Source organism: Ursus americanus, chromosome 19 (genome assembly GCF_024610735.1).
Source record: "Ursus americanus isolate L20-20 chromosome 19, mUrsAme1.1.p, whole genome shotgun sequence".
Lineage (NCBI taxonomy): Eukaryota > Metazoa > Chordata > Mammalia > Carnivora > Ursidae > Ursus > Ursus americanus.
In genome coordinates, this window is record NC_142145.1 from 20201791 (window position 1) to 20226558 (window position 24768).

At 44.3% G+C, this 24768-nt stretch overlaps 2 protein-coding genes across 7 annotated transcripts in view; both read left to right on the top strand.

Moving 5' to 3' along the window:
* The window catches only part of MBD2 (methyl-CpG binding domain protein 2), a 63395-nt gene extending 61223 nt beyond the window's left edge, over positions 1-2172 (top strand). The window contains exon 7 of the mRNA XM_045790129.2: positions 1700-2172. The gene's annotated coding sequence lies outside the window, so the exon portion shown is untranslated. The remainder of the gene's footprint in view (positions 1-1699) is intronic.
* The window catches only part of LOC123787403 (uncharacterized), a 426574-nt gene that overhangs the window by 1726 nt on the left and 400080 nt on the right, over positions 1-24768 (top strand). For 5 of the 6 annotated variants that reach the window (XR_015727625.1, XM_087869793.1, XM_087869789.1 and 2 more), the window contains exon 2: positions 16345-16530. The gene's annotated coding sequence lies outside the window, so the exon portion shown is untranslated. Of the gene's footprint in view, positions 1-7187; positions 9383-10474; positions 16109-16344; positions 16531-24768 lie in introns of those variants that run through there. The other variant, XR_015727626.1, reaches the window with a different exon arrangement.

Here is a 24768-nt window from a genome sequence, read left to right on the forward strand (position 1 = left end):
CTTGCGTTGCCCATTCAGTGAAGCGTCACCATCTTGTGACCGTTTCCTGAACACACGGGACTGTTGGGATCTAGTTCAGGCGATTTTAAGGTTTTTTTCCCCCTTACTGAGCACAGGAAGAGGCCGTGTTGATCTTGAATCTTGTTTTCTGCTCTGGCAAGGATGCGTTTTATGGGCTCTGACTAGTGTGCTTGGTATGTGTCAAGTCGGAGGGAAGCCTGAAGTGTGTTTCTTTTGTCTGAGGCCTTCAGCCACGCTGTCTCTGGAGCGCGGGGTGGCCCTTGGGATGGCTGTGTGTGTGCTGCCCCGGAACCCACGCTGGGAAAGCCCTCCTCTTCTTCAGAGCTGTTTAGCTTTTTGTTGTTTCTCAGGCTTTTCTCCTGAAGACAGTTTAAGATAATCAGGGGTCATCTAACCGAGGCTTTACCAGACCCTTGCTTACTCCGCAGATGGCTTTGCGGGGGGATGTCAAGGCAGCACCCTGACTGATGTGAGCAAGCGTGGGTGTTAGGGACTAGGCACTTCGCTCCCGTAGAAGCCGGCTTCGCTCACTGCCTGGCACGGAGGTGGCTAATGGTGGGAACAAAATAATGAATGTTGAGTGATTGGAGTTTTAATATATACTTTAAAGAGCCATTATTTTGGTGTGTTGGGTAGAGAGAGATTCATAGTATGTGTATCACATTCTAAACTGGAGAATGGTATTATTAGACCAGGCTAGTAGGCTTGAAGGTTGTGGAAGAATCAGAAGCACTTCTTCGTTATCAAAATTAAATTCGCCTGCTTGACTCTTTTAGCCCCGTCTACACCTAAAGTCTTTTATAAGCCAGAGCACTGCCGCTTGACTTAATTAGGTGTTCATAATAACCTGTAGAACGGATAGGACATGGCTCCACCGAAGGGTGTAGGTCATGGCCAGCTTCCCATGGCTGGTAGGAGATGGAGCCAGTACCGCGTAGTTCCGTTTGGGTCTGCCAGCCTCTTCATGCCACGGCTTTCTCTCACGTTCCTTATTAGCAACGTGGGCCTTTATTGATTTGTTTTACGTAGGTCCTCAATAACAGGTTGAGATTTACTGTGTTAGTTAAAATTTTACAATCATAGAGGGGTACCCGGGTTATCAGAATTTTAGGAGTGCTTGCAAGAAAAAGGAAACTGTAAAAACAAAGGTGTCAAAATATTTAGCTACAAATGAGATACGGGATCAGATATATAAATGGTTGTGTCTGTGGTCGCACCGTACCACGTCAGCCGAGCTAAATAATGATAAAGCCTCAGTGCATATCTGTCCCCCATAAATGCTCCGAAGTAAAATACATCGTGGTTAGTAGATGTTTTCCTAAATTTTCTCAAAAATGTTTGGATTTGGCTATTACAGTTTTCTTTTTTTATTTGTATGCCCTATGATTTCTCTTTTTGTACAGGTTTAATTAATTATAGGTAGAAAATATTTGTGTTAGCATACAAAGTTGTGCATATGATTTCTCTGAAAATGAAATGAATATAAATTTATTATTAAAGCACTTGAAATAATGAGGGGATATATTGAATATTTTTTTTATGTACAAAGTGCTGTAACTGTTAAGGCTTTAAAAATATGGTTCTAAGTGAAATTAAGCTTCTAACTACTTATTAAGCTTCTGCTGACCTCACCTGAGAAATCATTGCAGTACTTAAGTTTGTTTGTTTTTCCTTACAGGTAACTTTCGACCAACTTTCCCCAAGAGCAAATTTCTAGAATTGAACAAAAGCGTTTCCACTGGGTTTTGCCTGTAAGAAAAAACGTACCCGAGCACATAGAGCTTTTTAATAGCGCTAACCAATGCCTTTTTAGATGTATTTTTGATGTATATATCTATTATTCAAAAAATGATGTTTATTTTGAGTCCTAGGACTTAAAATTAGACTTTTGTAATATCAAGCAGGACCCTTAAGATGAAGCTGAGCTTTTGATGCCAGGTGCAATCTACTGGAAATGTAGCACTTAACGTGAAATATTTGTTTTCCCCCCTGTTTTAATATGAACCGATCAGGAGTACCGAATAAATCTCCCAATTAAAGATTATTGTGACTTCACTGTATATAAACAGATTTTTATACTTTATTGAAAGAGGACACCTGTACATTCTTCCATCATCACTGTAAAGACAAATAAATGATTATATTCACAGACTGATTGGAATTCTTTCTGTTAAAGAGCACACATAATAAATAGTAATAAATAGCCTCCCCTCCCCGCCCCCCTTAGGATTCCTGATTTACAGTCAGCTGTCCTCCCTGGGCCTTAGGTTTCAAATGGAGGTGGTGGAGAATAGCTCATCCATTTGCAATTCGCCTCCGGAAAGTGTGGAAACACGCCCGCTTTCCCCTGAATTCTTAAGTTGCCATCTAGCATGTGTGATGTTTTTTCTTCCTTGCCCATGATGAGTACTTTTGTTAGTTCTATAAAAATAAAGCATTTTCTTCCCTTGGGCATGAGTGAGGTACACAAGTGCCCTTCAGATGGTACTGGAAGGTCCATGTCTGTCGTTTTTTTCCAGGACACTTTGCATTTTCTAATGTCCACTGGCCCTACAAGTTAACAGGTACGGGTTAGACCCTTTGCCACAGAGAGAGGCAGCTTTCCAGACAGAGTTGCTTCATGAACCAGACTGTAATACTTTACTAATCAGTACCCGGCCTCCACAGTATTAACGTTTTGTTGTTATTGAAACTCTTAAGTGTAACTTCATTCCCACTCAAATTCCTTGATACCTAATTACTAAAACTGGCACCACATTATTAAATGAGTTTTAAAATCAAAACATACTTAAGTTAATCTGAGGAAAGGAGGGAGTGTTCATAAACAAATTTAAATACATTTTGAGAAATAATATCATTCTATGGGAAGGGTTTATGTACTTCTTCACTCTGAGTTGTTCTAAAATTAGACCCAGAAATTGACGTGGTCACCAGTGTGACCAATTCCATGTAAATGTCACCTGTACATTTTATTACGGCTACCTCCAGCACCCTTGCTGTTCCTGAGGAAGGGAAAGAAAATAGAGCAATACAACTGGCTAGGTTGGGGCTGTTGTCTCTCTGGACCTTATGCCAAACTACATAAATAACACCTTTTTGGAATTCCTGATCTATATTCAACTTGGATCTCTGGGCCTTAGGCCACTAGTATCCTCAGAGTGGTCTCGCTGGCAAGTGAGCAGGGATGCTTGCAGACTCTGGGCAGACCATTGGCCAAGGAGGCCTGCTCTGGACCCATCAAACTGCCCCAGCGGGGCTGGCAGTGGGAAGTTAATACTGATTTCTTTTTAAGTAGTGTGACTGTAAGTAGTGTGACTACTTAGAATGGATGTCCAAAGGCTTTTCTTAGACTTCCCCCAAGTCCATGAGTTCTCTTTTGTAATCAAGCTTGGGGTAACTTCACCTTGGTGATCATATGTTCTTTTTACAAAGCTATCCAACCAAGATTTACATGCTTTTATAAACAGCTTTTGTAAAAGCAAAAACACAATGTACACACATATACAACTTTGATTTTTGTTCTTATATACTTTGCTCAGGTAGAGAACAAGGTATGAAAGCCATTACATGGTGTCCAACTGGGACCATCCCATAAATCCAGGTGTTCCCAAGATACCCACAGGACGACGCGTCCAGAATTAAATTCATTATCTTATCTCCCAAATCTACCACCATCTTGTATCCCCTAACTAGGGTAAAAGCAAATAATCTGATCAAATTGCTCATGGCAGACGCCCATGAGTGATTCCAGATGCTACTCTCCCTTGCCTCCACTGTCCCATCAGTCCTGTTAGAACTACTAAATGCACTTCTCACACCCATACCTCTTCTCCATTCCTGCAACCACTGCCTTCCTACAACCTCCTTTCCTCTCCTCTGGACTTTCAGGGCCTCCCTCCCTCCCTCCCTCCCTCCCTCCCTTCCATCCTTCCTTCCTTCCTTCCTTCCTTCCTTCCTTCCTTCCTTCCTTCCTTCCTTCCTTCCTTCCTTCCTTCCTTCCTTCCTTCCTTCCTTCCTTCCCTCTTTCCCTTTGCCTTCTCTCTCTCTCCCTTTTCTCTTCCATATAGTCATCAGAATGGTCCTCAAAGCAAATGTGACCATGTCATTTCCATACTCAAAATTTCTCACTTTTCTGTGTAATCTTTAAGAATTGTTTCAAGAGTAATTTTTTAAGAGCGAGCACTTTGCAATGAAGAGAACCTGTGTTTGAACCTTGATTTTGCCATTTGTGTGACTTGTCAGGTTACTTAATCTCTTTGAGCCTGTTCCTCCTCAGTGAAATAGGAATAATAATACCTACCTCATAGAGTTGTCGTGAGGACTAAGTGAGATACTGTTTATAAAGTGTTTAGCCCAGTGCCTGGTGCACTGTGAGTGCTCCCGTTGGGACTTGCTATTGTTATGACCCCTGCAGGTGTCTGTTTTGTCACTTCCAAGAGGCATTTTTCTAATAACTGTAACTACTCTCCACCCCCCATAATACTCATTTTCTGCCTCAGCACTCTGTTTATTTCCTTTGTAGAAGTCTTCTAAATCTGTATTTATTTGTTAACTTTTTGTCTATCTCTCTACTAGAATGTAAGCTCCACGAGAGCGAGGATATGTCTGTCTTGTTCCCTGTTACAACCCCAGCACTTAGCCTAGTGCCTGGCACGTAGTGAGCACTTAATAAATGTTTGTTGAATAAACGGATGAATGATCCAAAGGCTCTTCGTGATCTGATACCCGCCTGTTTGTCTGGCTCATCCTGCCACTGTCCCCGTTGCACCTACAGCTCAAGAAAAATCGCATCACTCTGTCCTTCGAAGTGCCCCTTGGGCCTCTGTGTCTTTGCACCTGTCATTCCCTTTGCCCGCCTGTCTACACAGCAAATTCCCGGTTACTGGTCAAGTCTCAGCTCAGTGACTACCTCCTCTGTGAAGCTGTCCCTGATTTCTCCAGGCAGATGTTCTTCCCTCTTCCAAGTCCCCGCTGCACTTTGTAAATACCTCCATGGAAGCACTTTATTGTATTGTAAATTTGTTTGCATGTCTGTTTCTACTTTTAGACTGTAAGCACCGTGAAAGCAGAAATTGCATCTTTTCATCTTAATGTCCCCAGAGCCTAGCACAGTGCCCAGCACATAAACAGTTTTGTCAATAAATATTTGTTGAATGAATTTGTAAATGAACAGAGTCTTGCAGTTGGACAGGTGTTGCGAGACGTATGTATTATCAAGGAGTGGAGTGCCACTGGCGGCTTTGTTCTAGAAAAGAGATCTAGAAAGCATTATGTAATCTCTCTGAGTATAAGATGACTTGTTTGAATTTTAAAGATAAGTTGAATAATATAGATCTTCGTAAATGATTGCAAAAGATATCAAAAAGCTTTGTGATCTCTCAAATGCTACGAAGTCCAAAATAAATATTTGCACTATTAGTATTTCCATAGTAAATGCTATGCGAAAATGTACAGCAATAAATTTTGAAGCTTTAAAAATGTTTGTGTAAGTCATTTTCAATGACTTAATCCACGAAGGACTATGGCCCATGCTTCCTGGACACAAGGGGCTTTCGATGGGGGTTTAGGTTCCCAAAGCGTTTGGAGCTTATTCAGTGACATTACTTTCATTTGCCGAGACAGTTGCTTCATCATAGGCGGGTCTGTCTACTGAGCAGAAAGGACTGAAAGCTTCTCCACAGAAGCAGAGGGAGGCCACACTAGACCTTGTGAGGCCGTAGCCTCGAAGCCCCCACCAGAGCTGTCACAGCTCCCCCATCCTGCCTGCCTTCACCCTGGGATGCAGATGTGACCTCTGCACAAAATACACTCCAGTGGCCTCTACTGAAGTTCCAGCTGCATGATGGCGGTCCCATCAGTCACTTCCAACAGGATTCGCTGGGAATAGCTGTGGGATTGGGAACGGGAACAGTGAGCTATAAATCTGCATGTCTCAAAGGGTCTGGGGTGGACTTCAAAAGTCTAACTTACACACTGAGTTCTCTACAAGAGCATATATTTGGAAGTTATTTTGTCAATTACTCAGCTTTTGTTTTTATAGCAGGAAGACAAGTTTTTATTTCATTTATATAGCATCTCATAATTTATAGAACACTTTCACCCCATTAATGTCATGTTTGAATTTTAGCTTACATTTAAACTATGTTATATGTGCATGTTATCCCCCTTTAAGAGTTGAGGAGTCTAAGAAGCAGATAAGGTAAATGACTTACTCAGACCAGAAAGGTGTGGAGAAGGGAGCTCATACGCAGAGGTCTTCTGTTTCTAGAATGCCCTGCAACCTTCCAATGCTCTTCCTCACGGGTTTCAAGCTGCATTTCTTTCTGTGACGGAGAACAACAGAGTTTGGTTTATTAAGTACAGTGTGACTGTGGCCTGAAAGCTTATATAGGGCAGAGGGCTTTTTTATAGGACACCTGCTTCTTTTATGTGGGAATAGTCCAAGCTTTCCCATTGATCTCTTCTGCTGAGCAATCTTTACTAGGATTGCTTCTCTTTTATAAGAGCTGGAACAGGTGCAGTTTCTTACTTCGTCACAGAATGTTGGGAGTTATTTTTCTCCGGGGGGTTAGCATTTTCTTTCTGCTGTAGTACATTCAACTTTTTGCATCATAAGCTCAGTGCTGTGCGAAGTCCAGCAGTAAGATGAGACCGGACCGTGGACCCTGGGGCAAGGGGTTTGAAGTGGGATGTGTCTACACATGCCTCTAGGGCATGAATGAAAGCGTTCAGCAGGGGTGGGAAAAATATCTGACTTTTGATACTTGTTTGCATTTCATCCTTTTGATGTCTAAGTTTTTGCGTGTTTTATTATACGCATATTCTATTAGAGTAGTACACGTATGAAATTTATAAGTAAATATCTGGTAATAATTGGGATATGTGCTTTTGTTTTTGAAAGGGATTATTATTTTTTTAAAGGTTTATTTATTTTGGAGAGAGAGTGTGTGCAGGGGGGGAGGGACAGAGGGAGAGAATCTCAAGCAGACTCCCCACAGCGTGGGGGCGGGGCACGGGGCCCTATGCGGGGCTCGATTCCATAACCCATGAGATCATGACCCATGAGATTATGATCTGAGCTGAAACCAACAGTCAGATGCTTAATGGACTGAGCCACCCAGGTGCCCCAGAAAGGGTTTAGTATTTAAATTTTTAAGAAATATTTGTCAGAGAGAGAGCACAAGTGGAGGGGGGGCAGAGGGAGAGGGAGAAGTAGGCTCCCTGCTGAGCAAGGAACCCGATGCTCGGCTCGATCCCAGGACCCTGAGATCATGACCAGCGTCGAAGGCAGACGCTTATCCCAGTGGGACACCTAGGCACCCCAGAGAGGGTTTATTATTAAAGGAATTTTGAGACCACTACTTCAGTGCAGGACTCCTCATCTGGGGTTCATGTTTCCTGGAGTCGAAGAACCTCTTCTTGCCATTGGATGGCAAGGTTTGCAATAACATGCCCATAGCTTCCATAAAATTCTCCATAGAGAATATATATCATAGTGCCTGGTATATGGTACACATTTCACAAATGGTAGCAGCCCTCTCCCTCAAAACAAGCCCAGTGACTTTGGGGGATTAGAATCTGCTTTTTGAGGAGCTTCCCTGAATTTTGGTGACTGGGCAAATACTCCTTGGACCAAGAGAGAACCAAAGCAGGGAGTTTTGTGTGTCGGGGGCGGGGGGAAGGTGGATGGTGAGCTGTCCGAGTGCCTTGTTGATCGCAGCGTGATTGATCCTGGAAGTCCTGGGACCCAACAATAGCTAGTTGTGTGTAAATGGAAACATTTGGAAATTGAGGAAGATACAAATGGCAACATGGTAGAAAATGCTGTTTATGGTCAGCATGAATGCCTTCTTTGAAAATCTTTCTCTTTCCCTCCCCTGCGTCTCCCAAAACAGAGTCACTCAGTATAATGTTATAAATGAGAAAAACCACACTGTATAGCTAGAACAGTTATTTTTTAAAAACTGTGGTGCTGCCTTGAAGCAAACCAGATTTGAGTTTTCCCGAAGCTGCTGTGAGAAGGGACGGATTAGTCACCTAACACGCGGCACTGGGGAAACACAGTGACTCAGTGAGCAAAACACGTTCCGCTTTCCCGGAACTTTAAATTCGTTCAGGGAATAGTCACAATCTTTGTTCGTCTATTTTTTTTTTTTTTTAATGAAATCCTATAGGCCCCACTGCCATATCCTTAAAGACCAGTAGAGAGGCAAGAGGAAATAATGGGGGATCCCTACCTGATAGGGAGGAATTTGGGGAAGAGGGAAATGTGACAAGGAAGAAATATATAATTTCACAAACATGTCCACTTAGTGCGCTCTCTTGTTAATTCCGATGTCTACACCTAAACTTAGATCATATCCTCAAATAGAAAAGGAAACCTCTTATCTTTTCCATTTCCTTATTGAACCATCTGTGGCGGACACAGAGGTTGGTTAAGCCGCCAGCCATTCACAGATGTGCTGTGCCTCCCTTGCGCTCCTAATTAAATCTGATGCTTAGATCAGCAGCAGCTGTCATGTGACCTTGAAGAGACAAATTTGAAGATGAAAAACCAACACTGCAAGGAAGGTGGACCGGAAAAACCAGCAAGAGCCCAGATTCGCCATGATAATGTTAAATTCTTAGACCAGTTCTGATAATCCCTCTCCTGAGCTTTTTGTTAAATCAATAATACCAACATGCAATGAATGAATGTCTCTCTCTCTTTAAGCTATTGCTAACTGGTACATGCCCAAATTTAGACTTTGCTTTGCGCACTAATGTTCAATTAGTCACCGGGAGTTCTGTCAAGTTTTCTTTCTCATTATTGTTTTTCTTAAGTTATTCATGCCAGACTTTTGTTAACCCTGTCTGGGTTACTAAAGTGACTTCCCGGGGGCGCCTGGGTGGTGCAGTTGTTAAGCGTCTGCCTTCGGCTCAGGGCGTGATTCTGGCGTTATGGGATCGAGCCCCACATCAGGCTCCTCCGCTATGAGCCTGCTTCTTCCTCTCCTACTCCCCCTGCTTGTGTTCCCTCTCTCGCTGGCTGTCTATCTCTCTGTCAAATAAATAAATAAAATCTTTAAAAAAAAAATAAAGTGACTTCTCTCTGCTCTCCCGGCCTCTAACTTTTCCAGCCCCATGCCGTTTTAAATATTGCTGCCAGGTCTTTCTCAAATGCCTTTAGATTATTTGATGTTCTGAGTCACATTTATAGTGGGTATCTATCCTTTTGGACCAGGTCTGAATTCCTCAGATGACACTCTTGTCCTTGGTCTACACAGCTTACCTGTGGACACCCCCAGCTAAAACCCTTACTTAAGACAGAGACACCCTTATGAAGTATGGATACGTTACTTCCCACAAGCTGAAGTCCACGGTTAGTCCTTTTTTTTTTTTAATAGGAACTCTTTTAAAGATTTTTAAAATTTATTTACTTGAGAGATAAAGAGAGAGAGAAAGAGAGAGAGAGAGTGGGGTGAGGGGCAGAGGGGAACAGAGAGAGAGAGAATTCCAAGCAGATTCTGCATTGAGCACAGAGCCTGACAGAGGTGGGGTGGTGGGGGAGGGGTGGGAGCTTGATCTCACAACGCTGAGATCATGACCTGAGCCAAAACCAAGAGTCAGACACTTAATTAACTGAGCCACCTCGGTGCCCCTAGTCCTTTTTAATCAAGGCCAAATTCTTTACCATATGCTTTGTGTTAAGTATTTTGGTAGCAGATACTAACTTGGTTATTACCAGGATCTTGAGCAAAGTTCTGTTGATAATCAAATTAATATTTAGGTATTCTAGAATGATCATACTTAGAGAGCAATTAGCATTTAGTGCCATTCTGCTAAAACCTTATTTTTCAACTTTTATTACTACACAGGACTACTTCCTTGCACTCATCACATAAAATAAGCAAGAGAATCTCTCTGCTGCTCTTTCTTCACAAATTATATAAGATAATTAAGACATAATTGCTTTCTTTTTTCTCAATCTGGAGCAAATAAATGGTGGAAGAATAAATAACAAGGCCACAGACCGAGTAATCTTGCAAACACTTTGCCTCCTGCAAAGAAAAAGCAATAATCTCCATTAAACGTCAGCAATAATAATTATTGCAGCAATTGCAAAGTCATAGGTCTTCCCTACCTTTAATTTAATACTTTTTAGACCTTTTAAAAAATCCATCCTTTTATCTCTATCATATTAGAGTTTTTTGGTTCTAAACTTATGACTCTAGTAAAAGTGGTAAACCAACTCAGAATGGAGTCATATCTGGGGGTCCTGAGGTTACAAAGTCATCAAAAAAAGTGAAAACATATATAGTCGAAATTACCCTCAAAAGCTCTAAATCTCCTATACAGTATGCTATACATGGTTTGACATACACAACTCTATAAGGTGATTCTAAACATTAGTCTAAAGCAGTGATTCTCAGTCTGGAGTAACGTTGCCCACCTCCCCCGCTCCCTCCACCAGGACACGTGGCAATGTTGAAACATCTGTGATTCCCACAAAGAAGGGAGAGGTGCAGAGGCTACTGACATCAAATGAGCGAGCACAGGGACGCTGCTAAAAATCCTGTAAGACACAGAACAGCGCCCACAACTGTCCATGGTGCCGAAACCTTGGTGTGAAGAAAGAGACTTAAAAAAAGAAGGCTTTATGGGGATATCTGAGCATTTTATTTTGCCTCTCAGGTAAATGTTACTCACCAGAAGTGAATGGGGGTGGATGGGTAGAGAATTCTAAAGTGCTCCCGCATGCCCGAAGGATTACATATCACTCTGGGTTTTTTTTTTTTAATATTTATTTTTAAATCATATGGACTAAAATTCAGCCTTTTTGATGTACAGGCCTATGAGTGTTGTCTGATGAATAGTTCTATGTCCGCCTCCGTAATTGATAGGGGAAAGTTCTATCACCACCATCCTCCCACATTCCCTTGTGCTACCCCTTAGCTGTCAACCCCTTCGCTACCATAAACCCTTGTGGGCCACTGATCTGTTCTCCATTCCCCAGAGTCTTTGTCTTTTCTAGAATGTCATATGAATGGAATCACACAGTGTGTACTTTATGGGACTAGCTTCCTTCACTTAACATAACGCATTTGAGAATAAGTCATGGTTCATTCTTTTATTGCTATGAATGCTTGTTTTATCCATTGTTATCCATTCATCGGTTGAAGGGCATTACTCCACTGTTTCAATAACAAAACTTGATGATCTTAGCGTATCTTTTGTTTTTCAGATTTTATTTCCTTATTTGACAGAGAGAGAGAGTGTGCACGAGGGAGCACAAGCAGAGGGAGCACAGAGGGAGAGGGAGAAGCAGACTCCCCACTAAGCAGGGAGCCCTGCGCGAGGCTCCATCCCAGGATCCCGGGATCATGATCTGAGCCAAAGGCAGACGCTTAACCGACTAAACCGCACAGGCAACACAACATAGCTTTTTAAAAAATCTTAACACATCTTAAAGGATTTTTTTTATTATTGAGAGGCTCAAACAAAAGAGTAGCCTTGTATTCTGTACATGGGCAAGTTCTAAATTCAATGTAAGTCAGGTACACATATGAATCAATTGCTCCGTTTTTAATCATTCTGTATTTCGCTTTAGCGGGTTGCATCCGGTCACTTTAATATATATGCTCAGGATTGTGCTGGATACAATAATGAAAATACAGACTACTCTCCAAACACTACAGGTGAGTTAGACATCATCTTTGTCCTCTGGGCTAATCCACTCTAATGTGGAAATGCTGTTTGCGTGGTCATCACAATCTTTGTGGAAGAGGAAGACGTTATCTTAGAATCTTAATGATATTCTTATGGATTCATAACTTAACCCCGATATTCATTTTAACATCTCTTTATTAAGTATTTTGAATGATCTCTTTCTTGTCTTTTGAGAAAGACACTAAGCTATTTCACCCTTAGTGATGAGAATTTCTTTGGCTATCTTTGCATTAAACAAATATGGAGAGGAGGGCTTTCTGGTTGCAACATCTACCATATGGCTGACGCACAGAATAGATCCAGCTGATGTGTCTGGAAAAGGGCAATGTTGCCTTTCTCATTTATCAGCGAAGAGGCAGACTTTCTGGGTCGACCTTGGTCGGTGTTGGTCAAATGAGGAACTTCTGTTACTGTAGCATCTTCCTTATTGTAAATTTCACTTTTCAGTTTCTTTCCTTCCTTGGTGGCTGACTCATTTCTTTGTTTTCTTGGATGGTATTGGTGACAGATTTTGGTTAATTCCTGAAGGAAACAGTGCTGACATCTGACTTGGTCTTCTCTGGTGATGTTAAAGAATAGAAAATTGGCTGTCTGGATTAGTGAACTTAGTAAATAGTTAACAGTTTGACCCAGTGATGTGCTTTCAAACAATCCAACTACTTTAGAACTATGTGTAAAGATACAAATGACAAGGGGAAACATGGGGCATAAGCCCAGGGTCACTCTTGCAGTCACATTAATTAAGGTGCCGCACAAGAAAAAGGTTTGATCTCTGCAATGATGACCTCCCTGCCTTAAACTTTCTATTAGTGCAGAGAGAAGTGACATGGATCAAACACTTCCAGCATAGGGCCTTTGCTTCCTGTTACAGTCTGTTTTTATTTCCACGAAAAAAGCACAGCAGTTCTTACTGCTATATTCATAGCAGAACTTCCAGAGGATAGCTTATGGTATAATAAACGACAATGCGAGACACATAGCTAGCTCATCACATTCCAGACCCACCGTACCCCCTCAAGAGAAGTGTTACTATCCCCACTTTGCAGATGAGAAAACAGAGTCCTAGAGGACCTTCAGCGAGACTTCTCAGCTGGTGGACACCAGATCCAGGGCAGAACCCAGGTGCCAGAGGGTGCATGCAGGACAACGTCCGCACCTGTCCATTCTGGCTGTGGGGACAAAAAGAACATTCACAGAAAGAACAGCATGAGGGACCACCACGATTCTAGAAAGGAATGGATTGTGTGAAAATGAGAGAACAACCTTTCTGGCACCATTCTTGTGAAAACCCCAGAACTGAGAGAAGTAACATGACTTTTAGTAAGTGGAAAGTGGGGAATCTGAGGGGAGCAGAGGATCTGGGAATGAGAGCAGAAGGAGAAAGTGAGAAAATATGTCTTGTAATAGAAATATATATCTTTTAAAACAGGGAATGATAAAAATGTGAAGAAAGGGCGTGTGTCAAAGTCCAAAGGGAAATAGGTGCACTCGTCCCGTGTTGAAAGAAGCCACACTGAGATATTTTAGAAAATATTGCTGCTTCAGCATTTCGCATCTTCACTGAAATGGCATGCTTTATTTCTTTAATGCTTCACTTTCCCTAGCCTTTGGTGGGACAGGCAGCCTCATTACCTTCATATTTTACTGGCTGTCAGGATAGCTCAGGTTCAGATGGGCCACGCTGAGGTAATGACCCAGGCAGGGTAAATGGGAAACTTTCTGTACTCTTGGGAGCCAGTCATCAATTTCACATATTTCCTGAATGCTACATTCTTTCTAAAAATAGCCTAAAAAATGTACGCAAGCTAGTTTCTGAATTGTTTTTATTCAAGAAAATTTAAAACGAGCATTGCCAGCTCATTCATCAATGTCCATGAAATACTTAAAATGAAGCCGGTGCCGAAAGTCAGGGCTGAGTTTCTAAAATAGCGCTCCGGAGGTTCTCTTCACCACGCGTTCGCAGAATCTTGTCCTGAGTCTTTCCCAGAGCTGGTCTGTAATCCTAGCCGGGACCAGATCAAAGGGACCTGTTTGCATCATGAGGCTGCTCTTCCTTCGCCCTGCCTCTCCTTCTCATCAGTCATTACCACAGCCCGCAGAGCGGCCCTTCAGGACCTGCTCTAAGAGAGGGAAAAACAGGCAGGGCTGCCTCACAGAATGGGGCTCTTATTTTCCTAGAACCGGCATTTGGTGTTAACATTCATGTCCTATCCGCCTGCAGACACAGCCCTGCCATTACCCTCAATTATGAATGGCGACAGCGTAAGTATTGTACAGGGAGATACAATCTCTGCTCCCTGGCCAAAGCGGACTAGTGTGCTTGACACGGGACAGCCACAGTCCCCCGCCCCCCCAGCCCCACCCCACCCCAACACCGACATCCACATCATCCGTGCTTGTAGGCACTTGCCTCTCAAGTCTTTCTCTCTCACCACATAATTAAATCCATCTGGATCTGAAAGCTTTGCGTGTCTTGCTGGCTCGTTTGGACACTCTCCTACGGTCTCACATTGTGACAGTTGAAGAATTTCAAAAGAGGTAGGATTTTGAAACGAGGTCTCTGTAGAATTCATAATAGCAACTGTTTTTCTTCACTTCTTTTCAACAGCCCCACATCAAAGCATCAAGAAATAAGTGTCCTTCCTCTTTTTTTGCAACCCTTTCAGCTCTTCGGTGTGGCCAGGGCCATTGTTCTCACTGCTTCTATGACCCTGTGTATTGGTTTGCCAGGGCTGCTGAAAGAAAGTGCCCCAGACCCCGGGGGGCTTACGCAACAGTTTATTTTCCCATAGTTCTGGAGGCTAGAAGTCCAAGATCAGAGGTTGGCAGGTTTGATTTCTCCTGAGGCCTCTTTCTCCTTGACCTGTGCATGGTCACCTTCCTCTCTACATGTCTGAGTCCAAATTTCTTCTTACAAGGACACCAGTCAGATCGGACTAGGGCCTACCCTGATGACCTCATTTTAACTCAATTACCTCTTTAAAGACCCACTCTTTAAGTCACATTCTGAGGTTCTGGGGTTTAGAACTCAATGTAGGGATTACGGGGCAGGGGTGTGTTAATTTGGTTCTTTACACCCTAAATACCGGATACCACATCTTACATGTTGACATTTGTTGGAATTTATATTAATGTTCGTTGTGCCACTACTCTCACTGTAAACCTGATTTTGGTTTAATGCAAGTCTCTTGATCTAGGGCCCACGGACTACTTTGGGTCCAGAAATGTGCTGAAATTATATGCCAAAGCTTACTGTCATGCATTATGAGTATGCTTCTATCAGACTCTTAAAGGGTTCGTAGTGCAAAAAAAACATTAGGATCTAATGGTTGATGGAAAAGGCGTTGTTGTTCATCTCAGATTATTTTTCCAATAAATAACAAGCACACTTCACCATTGTGTTTATAGTCCACACACACACACAGAGCACTGTACAGCCCTTACAACCTCCCAGACACTGTCGTAAGTGCTCCACAAATATGAACTCAGTTATATATGAACTCTGAGACAGAGACGCTACGAGGAAGGCAGTATTTATAGATGTATTATATAGTATTATAGATGAGGAAACGGACGCACCCAAAGATTGAGTAGCTTAGATCATAAAGGTAGCTACTGGCAGAGCCAGGATTCAAACCCAAGTAGCCTGCTTTAAGAGTGCTAACTACCACTTCCCACTAACTCTCTTTTCCCATCCTGCGATGCGTCAGGACGCCAAGCCATGGTATTTGCATCTAGAGGATCAATTATCTTCACAACCCTTGACAGAACTTCCCTTTTTACCCCAAATCTATATTGGAAGGGTTTCAAAGTGATCAACAGCCTTTGCAGGACTTGCCTGTCGCTTTTGGCAACTTTCAGTTTTAACACCCTTTGCCTCCATTTAGCCGATAGTCAATGTGTTTCTACAACACGCATGGATGCAACTACCATCCCTCATTTAAGTGAAACTGTTCGACTCAGATGTATGGGCAGTGGGAATTGCTCCTAAATTGAATAACAATCAGCACTTTCATAATACAAGTAATAATCTTTAAAACTCTAGCAGGCTCTTTACCGTATCACAATCATTCCATATGGACCCGACATTTGGAGGGAAAAGGAAGGCATTCTCCATAGAAGTTTTCGTTTTCTGTAGACTTCGGAAGAACAATAGTGTTGTCATTGAGCTTCTTTAAATGAAACTGTTGGAGAAGGTCATTGAGAGGACGTAACCCCCGGTTGACCCTCCAGCTGCCCCCGGGGCCATGGGAGGCGCCCCGCCCTCTCCCCGGGCCTTGGGACGTGCGTTCGAGAGCAGTCATTTCCTGGATGCAGCCTCGAGAGAGTGAGGTGTGGCTGAGACCGTCTGAACCCTGTACGTGGAGACAGAACGCAGGTGAGGCCTCTGTGCCAAGTTCGAAGATTCTGAGGGGCGGTGCAGAGATCTGCTGGTGTTGGGGAGCCCAAGACGCACCTCCTATAGTTAAGTTCCCTTGTTTGTCAAAACTGCCGCCTCCCGATGTCAGGTGACTTGCCTGTGGTCTCCCCTCGCCCTCTGCAAAGGGGGCCGATTTTGAATTTCACCCGGGAAACTCCTGAGGTCGAGAACCAACAACATTCTATCATTTCCAGGCCCAAAGATTCAATGGAAGGAGCGGAGCAGTCGCCATTTTGGGCTGAGCTGGGAGCAGGAGTTAGCCAGCGGCCTTTGCTCCCACGCCCGGACTTGGCTGCCTCATTTCCGCAGCCTTCACCTGCCAACCCCACGGGACAAGAAGAAACGCCTCCTTCCCTCGGGTGAAAGGTGCTTAAAGGAAAGTAAGTACAAATCGCCTCTTTTTGTCATCTGGAAAGGTTTGTGTTCTCCCAGTTTCTCAGAGATTGTAGATGTCACCATGAAGCCTTACGACTTGGTAGCAGTGTTTGCTACGATAGTTCTTTGAAACTCAGATGTGTGTGGGGAAAAAAGATATATTTGAAAGGTACGAGTGGGCCTCTGCGTGTTAGTGTCAGGATTCCCTGGGAAGGAAAGTGGGAGCCTCGCACGAATGGTTACCAACGGTAAGGTGGACACATGTGGTCAATAGTTGCAAATTTATGTATTTCTTTTGCTTAGCTTCTTGGCATACTTTCCGAGTGACAACTACAGTGGGGAGTTGGAAAATTTTGTGAGTAATTAGGATGCCCTTGAATCTATTGAAAGAAATGCATGAGATTCTAATGGGTGAAAGATGGTGTGTAACCTCCTCATCTGTGGAAATTGTCAATCCAATTATTTCAGCCAAGTCACCCGTCAAATCAGATCACTGCCCAATCAATTACTGAGTTATCAGTAGTAAAGGCAGCCTGAAATGCCGATGTATAGCGTCTGGGACAGGGTCGAAGGCACAACTGTAATTTTCATGAGACTGGCAACTGGTTTAGCCACTGGGTATGGGTTGTTTCATGACATTCCACATTTTTATTTTTGGTATCAAATCAGGTGTTTAGAAATCATGCCTCCCCCACTTCATTCCCCTAAGCCCCGTAGGTATTCATTTTTAAAAAGAAAAAAATTCACCCATGTATATACAGGCTTAAAATCCTTCTTCCAGAGTTCATGGGGATAAAGAGATTTATCTGAGATTATATTTCTCAGGCTCACCACCTTTCAATAAATTCAGCCTCTTCCAGGTGCGTGCTCCGGAGAGGCTGGTTTTGTTTGAGGTGTTAATGATTATCTCTGCTGAGGAAAGGAGCTTTGGGTAGCGTCTTGTAGGTGAGACCGTTACTGCCCAGAGGAATATTGATTGGGAGCCTCATCTGAACCCTTGCCTGCTCAGACCAGGACAATCAGGGAACGAGGAGCCCGACACAGTGCTGCTTCTCCCGTTACCCCCAGTGAGCTCTCTAGGGCAGCCGGCATTCCCTCTCAGGTGCACGGGTCATCAGGGAGCCCCGAGTCCAGATGTATGGCCAGGTGCAAGCAAAGCCACTTTCAAACCAGAGATGTTCTGGAAGGACAGGACCCCTTAGGTAGGTCTGAGCTGCCTCAAGGATAAAAAGGTCCTACATGGTGTTTTATTTTATTTATTTTATTTTTTAAAGAGTTTCTTTCTTTCTTTCTTTCTTTCTTTCTTTCTTTCTTTCTTTCTTTCTTTCTTTCTTTTTTTTTTTTAAAGATTTTATTTATTTATGTGACAGAGAGACACCAGCGAGAGAGGGAACACAACAGGGGGACTGGGAGAGGAAGAAGCAGGCTCATAGCGGAGGAGCCTGACGTGGGACTCGATCCCAGTACGCCGGGATCACGCCCTGAGCCGAAGGCAGACGCTTAACGACTGAGCTACCCAGGCGCCCCTCTTTCTTTCTTTCTTTTCTTTTTTTTTAACTTCCAGTATTCTCAACTCAGAATAACTTACACTTCTGTGGTTAGCACGTGTAGGGGAGTCAAATCTTTTAGTTTCTTTTTTTTTATTTTAATGTTTTTTTATTATATTATGTTAGTCACCATACAGTACATCCTGGTTTCTGATGCAAAGCTCGATGATTCATTAGTTGCATATAACACCCAGTGCACCATGCAATACGTGCCCTCCTCACTACCCACCACCAGTCTATCCCATTCCCCCACTCACTCCCCCTCTGAAGCCCTCAGTTTGTTTCTCAGAGTCCATAGTCTCTCATGCTTCATTCCCCCTTCTGATTACCCCCCCTTTCTTTATCCCTTTCTTCATCTATGGAACATAAGAACTAGGCAGATTGGTAGGGGAAGAAAGGGATAAGATTTTATTTATTTATGTGACAGAGAGACACCAGCGAGAGAGGGAACACAACAGGGGGACTGGGAGAGGAAGAAGCAGGCTCATAGCGGAGGAGCCTGACGTGGGACTCGATCCCAGTACGCCGGGATCACACCCTGAGCCGAAGGCAGACGCTTAAGGAGGGAGGCACCCAGGCGCCCCCTACATGGTGTTTTAGAGAGGGATTGAGCCATGGTTTTAGAACTATTGTTTACAAAGACCCTTACATTCCTCCTTCGTCCCAATTTGTGACACTTTGTAGATTTCCTGATGGAAACTGTGGACCGTTTGAATTTTAGAGCACATATCCCAGCCCCTTGTGGATCAATCAGCTTGGACAGTCTGCCCTTGGTGGGGCTGACCCCTTACTGCAACCCTGGCGTGCACCCTCAGAATCAACCGTCCCCCAAAGTCAGACTTGCAGACTTGGAATCTCAGCTCCCCCGTTGTTCCATTGCTTGATTTCCTTTTTTCTTCCTCCGTTTGGGGGCCTGCGTGTTACAAGTCAAAATTTCAGGTGCCGGAAGTATGCCGTTAAGATTCTTGGGAGAGCTTGACACGCCATAGTTTCCCCCCACCCTGGGGCGTTGAGGCAGCAGGCATGCCCATGACAGCTCTGGTTACTTAGCGGGACTCTACCTCGTCTTTCAGAGGGAAAGGAGGCAAAGTGAGAAGCAAGATCCGGGCGCCTGGTCCTCAGAGCAGAACACAACTTCCCACCGCCCCCCTGTGTTGGGAGGGGACCGGAGTGGCTGGCAGCTGGCCTAGGGTCTCAGCTGCCACATGGGGCAGGAAATCAAAGATGCACGTTTAAAATGCAAGCGCTTGTTTCCAATCTGTCTGACTAATATTGTAGCAAGCTTAACTGCCGGCGCTTGGGGCATGAGAAATGCACTGACAAAGCGTGCTTCTATTAAGGCGGTTTTAATTGATGGCGCTTGGCAGTGAGATCCCGTTTTCCTCTTTCCCCCTGCTCTCCATACCCCTTTTGATTTTAAGAAAGCAGAGCTGCATTTCCCTTACTTACTTATTTATTTTCCCCTGGGCCAAATGCCTAGCACATTCTGAATGAAAGGGAGAACCTCTAGGGGTCAGTGCAGCGTAAAAAATGGCCGAAGCTCGGGCCGGGGCGCTGAATCCGTGAGGTTTTAATCACAGCTCTGTCCCTTTTTCATTCTAATGAGGGAACAGTCCCATTACTTCACGCTGCGCCTGGCTCCAGAAGCAATCCCCTTGATGGCCGTTTTCCTTTAATGTAAGTTTAAACATTTGCAATCAAAAGCAGCTCTAATTTGAAATTTAGGGCTGTCTTAAATATTTGTTGCATTTCACCTGTTTTGCTGGAACCCAGAAGGCTGCCCCCTCCCACTGTCCTTTCGAAGCTCCATCCCAGGGTGGGCAGAGGCCTGCTGCTTTTTCACCTTATGTTCCTTCCCTTCTATTTATTTATTTTCTTAGTGAAAGAGCCCGCGTGCTCGCATGCCTGTGTCCTTTTGTATACGGATGTCCTTTTGGCCTTCGTCTTTCAAATTTGAAAAGTCCTAATTTATTTCATAATGTTATCAAAGGATAGGTAAGCTTTCGGGCACGGTGTGGGGGTGTGTGTGGGAGAGAGCGGGAAAAGGCCGCACCATTAAAACGGTGGGTGGGGATGGAGCTTGGCTGTTGGTGATCCCTGGACAGACATTGCAGGAGTGGGAAGAAAGACTCTGGGGATTTCTTGAGGTACAGTTTCCTCTCGTTGAGGTAATTTCAGATCCTCCCGTTTACTCCTCAACCCACTCCATCACTGAGAGAGTCCAGCTTCCACCTCCCTCCTCCAGCCCTTGATTCTGCGTGTTCTCCTGAGGCACTTGGCCCTGTTGAACATTTCTTTCTGATGTGTTTTTGCCTTTGTTTGCACTGTTGTGTTTCACAGACTCCTAAATCTGGGATGGTATTGGCGCCACTATGTCTAGATCTCTTTCTCTACTAAAACCTTGTGAGTCCATCCTGCCCCCCCCCCCCCCCCGAATGTGGCCCTAGAATCTTTCTTGGTGGCTCCAAGGAGACTCTGCCAACAGATCAAAGTTGACACGATGGCTGTCTTGCCGTCCAGCTTGCCTTAATTATATCTCTCCTACAATGAAAAGAATTTCATTTTGATATCCATCCTTTCCCTGGATGACATCCTCCTCCCACAGTTTCGATGGGTTCCATATGCTAAAAACACCCCAGGCCCTAGCTCCAAAACAAGTCTTTCCCTGATTTCTAACACTGATCCTTCTATAACCTATTAGATTCTTTCATCTGGAACTCCTACCAGCACTTCTAATGTCACATGTCTAAAACCAAGCTCATCATTATACTGCCCTAAAATCTGGGTCTCCTGTATTCTCCACCTTTGTTAGTGGCATCACTATCCATCCAGTAGCTCAAGCTAGAAGCTTCTCTTCCTTTCTTGCAATCTCCTCCTACCCCTACCTCCTACATCACCAGCTTGCCCCTCAGACTTCAGCCAGTAACAGAGGGTGGATATGAGGAGCACCAAATGAGTGGAATGAGTTCTTATTTGGTGGAGAAGACTTTAGCACCTTCATAGTCTCCACTGAACTACCGCTCATACCCAGCCATCCCATGTAAACATAACACTAAGTATAAATGGCATATTTACTCTGCAAACACAGCTTTCCCATCCAACCTCTCCTTATAGGAAAGCAGCCTGTAACCTCCTGCATGTGGATTTTGGTGCTCTTTGCAAAAGCAAGCTTTCTAAAGCATAAATCTAGTCACAGTATTCTCTAACAAACCTTTGCCAGTTTTTCTTTGCCTGTGAGATAAAGCCCCAAACTCCAAGCATGTTACCTGATGCTCTGTCTGGCTCCAGTCTATGTTTCCAGCCATATTTACCATCCTTTCCCTCCACTTCCAGCTCCCTTGCCCAGCATGTTTTTTGCACCCTTAATTTAGATCCTGTTTCCAGGGCATGTTTCTTGCAATTATCTTCCAGGTGTACCTTTTTTTCCTAATTCTTTATTTGGTCACTCAGCTCAAATGTCACTACTGTGAAACCTTCCCCAACTCATGCAAGTAGACCAATTAGAATTAGATACTCTCTGCTGTGTGCTCCCCTAGCACATGATGCATTTAATAGTGTGTGTTATGCAGTGTCCTCATTGAGTGCCTTCCTTTGCCACCAAATTCTAAGTTCTTACCGGGAAGGACGGTCTGCTTGGTTTTTGTGTCCCTAGTGCCTTTCATGGTAGCTAGAACATAGCAAGTGCTCATGAATTGTTTTGTGAATAAAGGAGGTTGTGAATGTGCCAGAAGAAGACGTGAGCATCATTGATGACAAGCTGTTTGTTACAATTTTGCTGCAGAACAGTCCTTAGTAAGAGCATTTAAAATTCAGAAGTGCGGTTCTGGGCTCTAGAAGGCACAAGGGAGCCCTGCTCCTGGCCCCACCCACCTGGAATGAGGAGCACAATAAAAATGGGGCTTGTGGAAGAGTTTGCATGAGTACTCTGGCCAGTCTGTGTGTGTGTGTGTGTGTGTGTGTGTGTGTGTGTGTGTGTAGGGGAGGGTGGTGGGGAGTAGGATAGGTAATTGCCCATAGAATTATCTGTTGGGTAGACTGTTTATAAGCAAGATAAGCATATCCCAAGCTTGCCCATTGTCAAAGATAATAAGACCAGTTGATTTTCAAATGCTGTTTGAACTGCTACTGTGGGCAAATGTGCAGCAGGTGCAGATGGGGACAGAGGAGTGTGATAAAGTTCCCATCACTAAGTCATTTACTGTCAGGTAAGGAGGTGAGATTTTTGCAAAGGTGGATTTAATAAGTAGAGTGATCTCAATTTATCATCCAGACTGGGGTGTTTTTGAGTGGGAAAGGGGGTGCTATGAAGTATTTCACCAGGAATATAGGTACAAACCAGGACGGTGACACACAAACCCAGACAGATAGTCACACTAATGGAGACTGTCAGGTATGTCCTGTGGACTACAGGTGTCCTAGTTTCAGGGGAGAAAGTCATCACTATGAAATTGGGAGTTCACAGAAAGAGTCCCTGAAGAGGGGCGCCTTGACGTAGGCCTCAAAGGAAGAGGAGGATTTGGTGTGGTGACAGGAGGTGGGAGAAAGTGTTCAGTGAGGGAAAGGGAGTGAGCATGACTATGACATGGCACATCCAACAGTTGGGTAGAGGACTGGGAACAGACCCATTTGTTTGGTGATGGGTTATAACCCAGATGACATCTGGAGATGGTTTGCATTTGAGAGGGAAGAAACGGGGACAGGGAGAATCCAGGAAAATTTGAGGCTTTGACACTGGGTGGCTGGGAGGGTGGTGGCCCTAAAAGAGTAGATGGCAATGGCTTGGGGAAGGATAATTAAGTGGGGAAAATTTGAAACATTTTTGCCCTTTGATTTTGATGTCAAAAGTGGCACATGCTTATTTTAGAAAACTTGGATAATGCAGGAATTACGGGTGAGAATTTAGGCATCTTGTGTTTTTGATATCCCATTCCTAGAATATTCCCAATGTCATATTCATTCTGAAGGAAGACATGGAAGCAGCAGGAGGAGTGAAGTTGACGTCTGGTTTCTGTGTGAGTTTTTCAAATGGTTTACGTTCTGTGCTTTAGACAATATGTCACTCATAAAAATATGTTTAAGACTTATTGGCCCCTTAGTACCAGGCACTGTGGAGGAAATGGCATTTTGTTTTGTTTTGTTTTTGAGAGAGAGATTGTGCACGTGCATGGGGGGGGGGGGCTGGCCAAGGGGGAGGGAGGGAGAGGGAGAGAGAGAGAGAGAGAACCTCAAGCAGATTCCTCACTGAGTGTGGAGACTGATGTGGGGCTCCATCTCGTGACCCTGAGATCATGACCTGAGCTGAAATCAAGAGTCCAACGCTTAACCGACTGAGCCTCCCAGGCACCCCAGAAATGGCATTTAAAAGCGACATGGAAAGATTTGCAGGTGAAAACTTCCGAACAAGTGTCCCATGAATGGTGATGAAGAGTTTGGAAAAGGGAGCGATCAGACGCCTGAAAGAAAAGCCCTATTGAAATATCCTCCCCAAACATGAATTCCGGTGGTGGGAGTAATCAAGTACAAGAGATGCCCACAGGCTCCTTGTGTGTGTGAGGTTTCGACAATTGAAGATCCTCTAGGGTTTCATCTCTGTGGAGTCTGGGTGGTTCCATTGTTAACCAAACTAGTTTCCTCAGCGCTCTTCTGTTTCCTTAGTTCTTCACCTCTCGTCATTCATCAGAGCCGTTGCTGTTTTAGCAGCAACAATATTTACGTGGCATATTGCTGAGTTGTGACAAGACTTAATTCCATGACATCATCTAAAGGTTCCCGACTGTGCGCAGGACTGATGTCACTTTCCTAATGGGGTCACATCAGCTTGATCTGAAAAAGATGCTTATAATAACAAATACTCTTTCCTCTGGCTCCTTCCTGTCCTCCGGTTTCAGGATCTCCAACAGCCAGTTATTTCTAGGGTCTTCCGAGAATATCTCAGGTTGCTCATGAAAATAACCCTGTCAGCCCCTGCCAGGAAGGCATTCTCCTATCCCTTTCCTCTGACAGCAGCTCCTGACATTTCCCGCCAAGGCTGTTGGTGATGCTGTGGGTTCGGGTGTGGCTGCCGGCGGAGCTGCTCTGTACAGCAACGTCGGCCCATGCTGGAAGCTGTGCTGTGCCCACCCCGCACGGCCCTGTGGCCTTGTGTGAATGTGCGGATGCTGCCGGAGCCATTTGAGGGCCGGCTCCCTTCCTGTGACAGTGCTACCTCTGTTGACATGGAAAGTGAGGTGACATCTTTTGCCCAGCTTTGTGTCACACCCTCTTGGTTCCAAGGCACTGCTACCTTCTGCCTCTAAAATAACAATGAAGATAGATGTTTCAGTTTTCATAAGTGGCCCTCGGCTTCCTAAAACCCTAACATGAGACCGGAGCTCCTTGGGCCAGAGGACGTTCTGAGGGAGGGATCCCTGCAGTGCTGGAAATGCTTCCTCCCCTCGGATTCCGGGACATTGTTGTGGGACCAGGAGCAGGAGCCTGTCAGCTTCCTGCCGGATGACCTCTCATGCAGGGCTTCCCCATGTCTCATGTAACTATGTCTGCGCGGAAGTGACTCAACTACTCTGAAGACGTCCCCGGATGTCTCTTTTGAACACCATCAGGATGGAATCATACTCTTCTGCCCCTCAGGTAAAGATACTGCTCTAGTTGCGGGCCAATTTCTGTTGCGGGAAGCCGAACAGTAAGGCCTGAAATGCT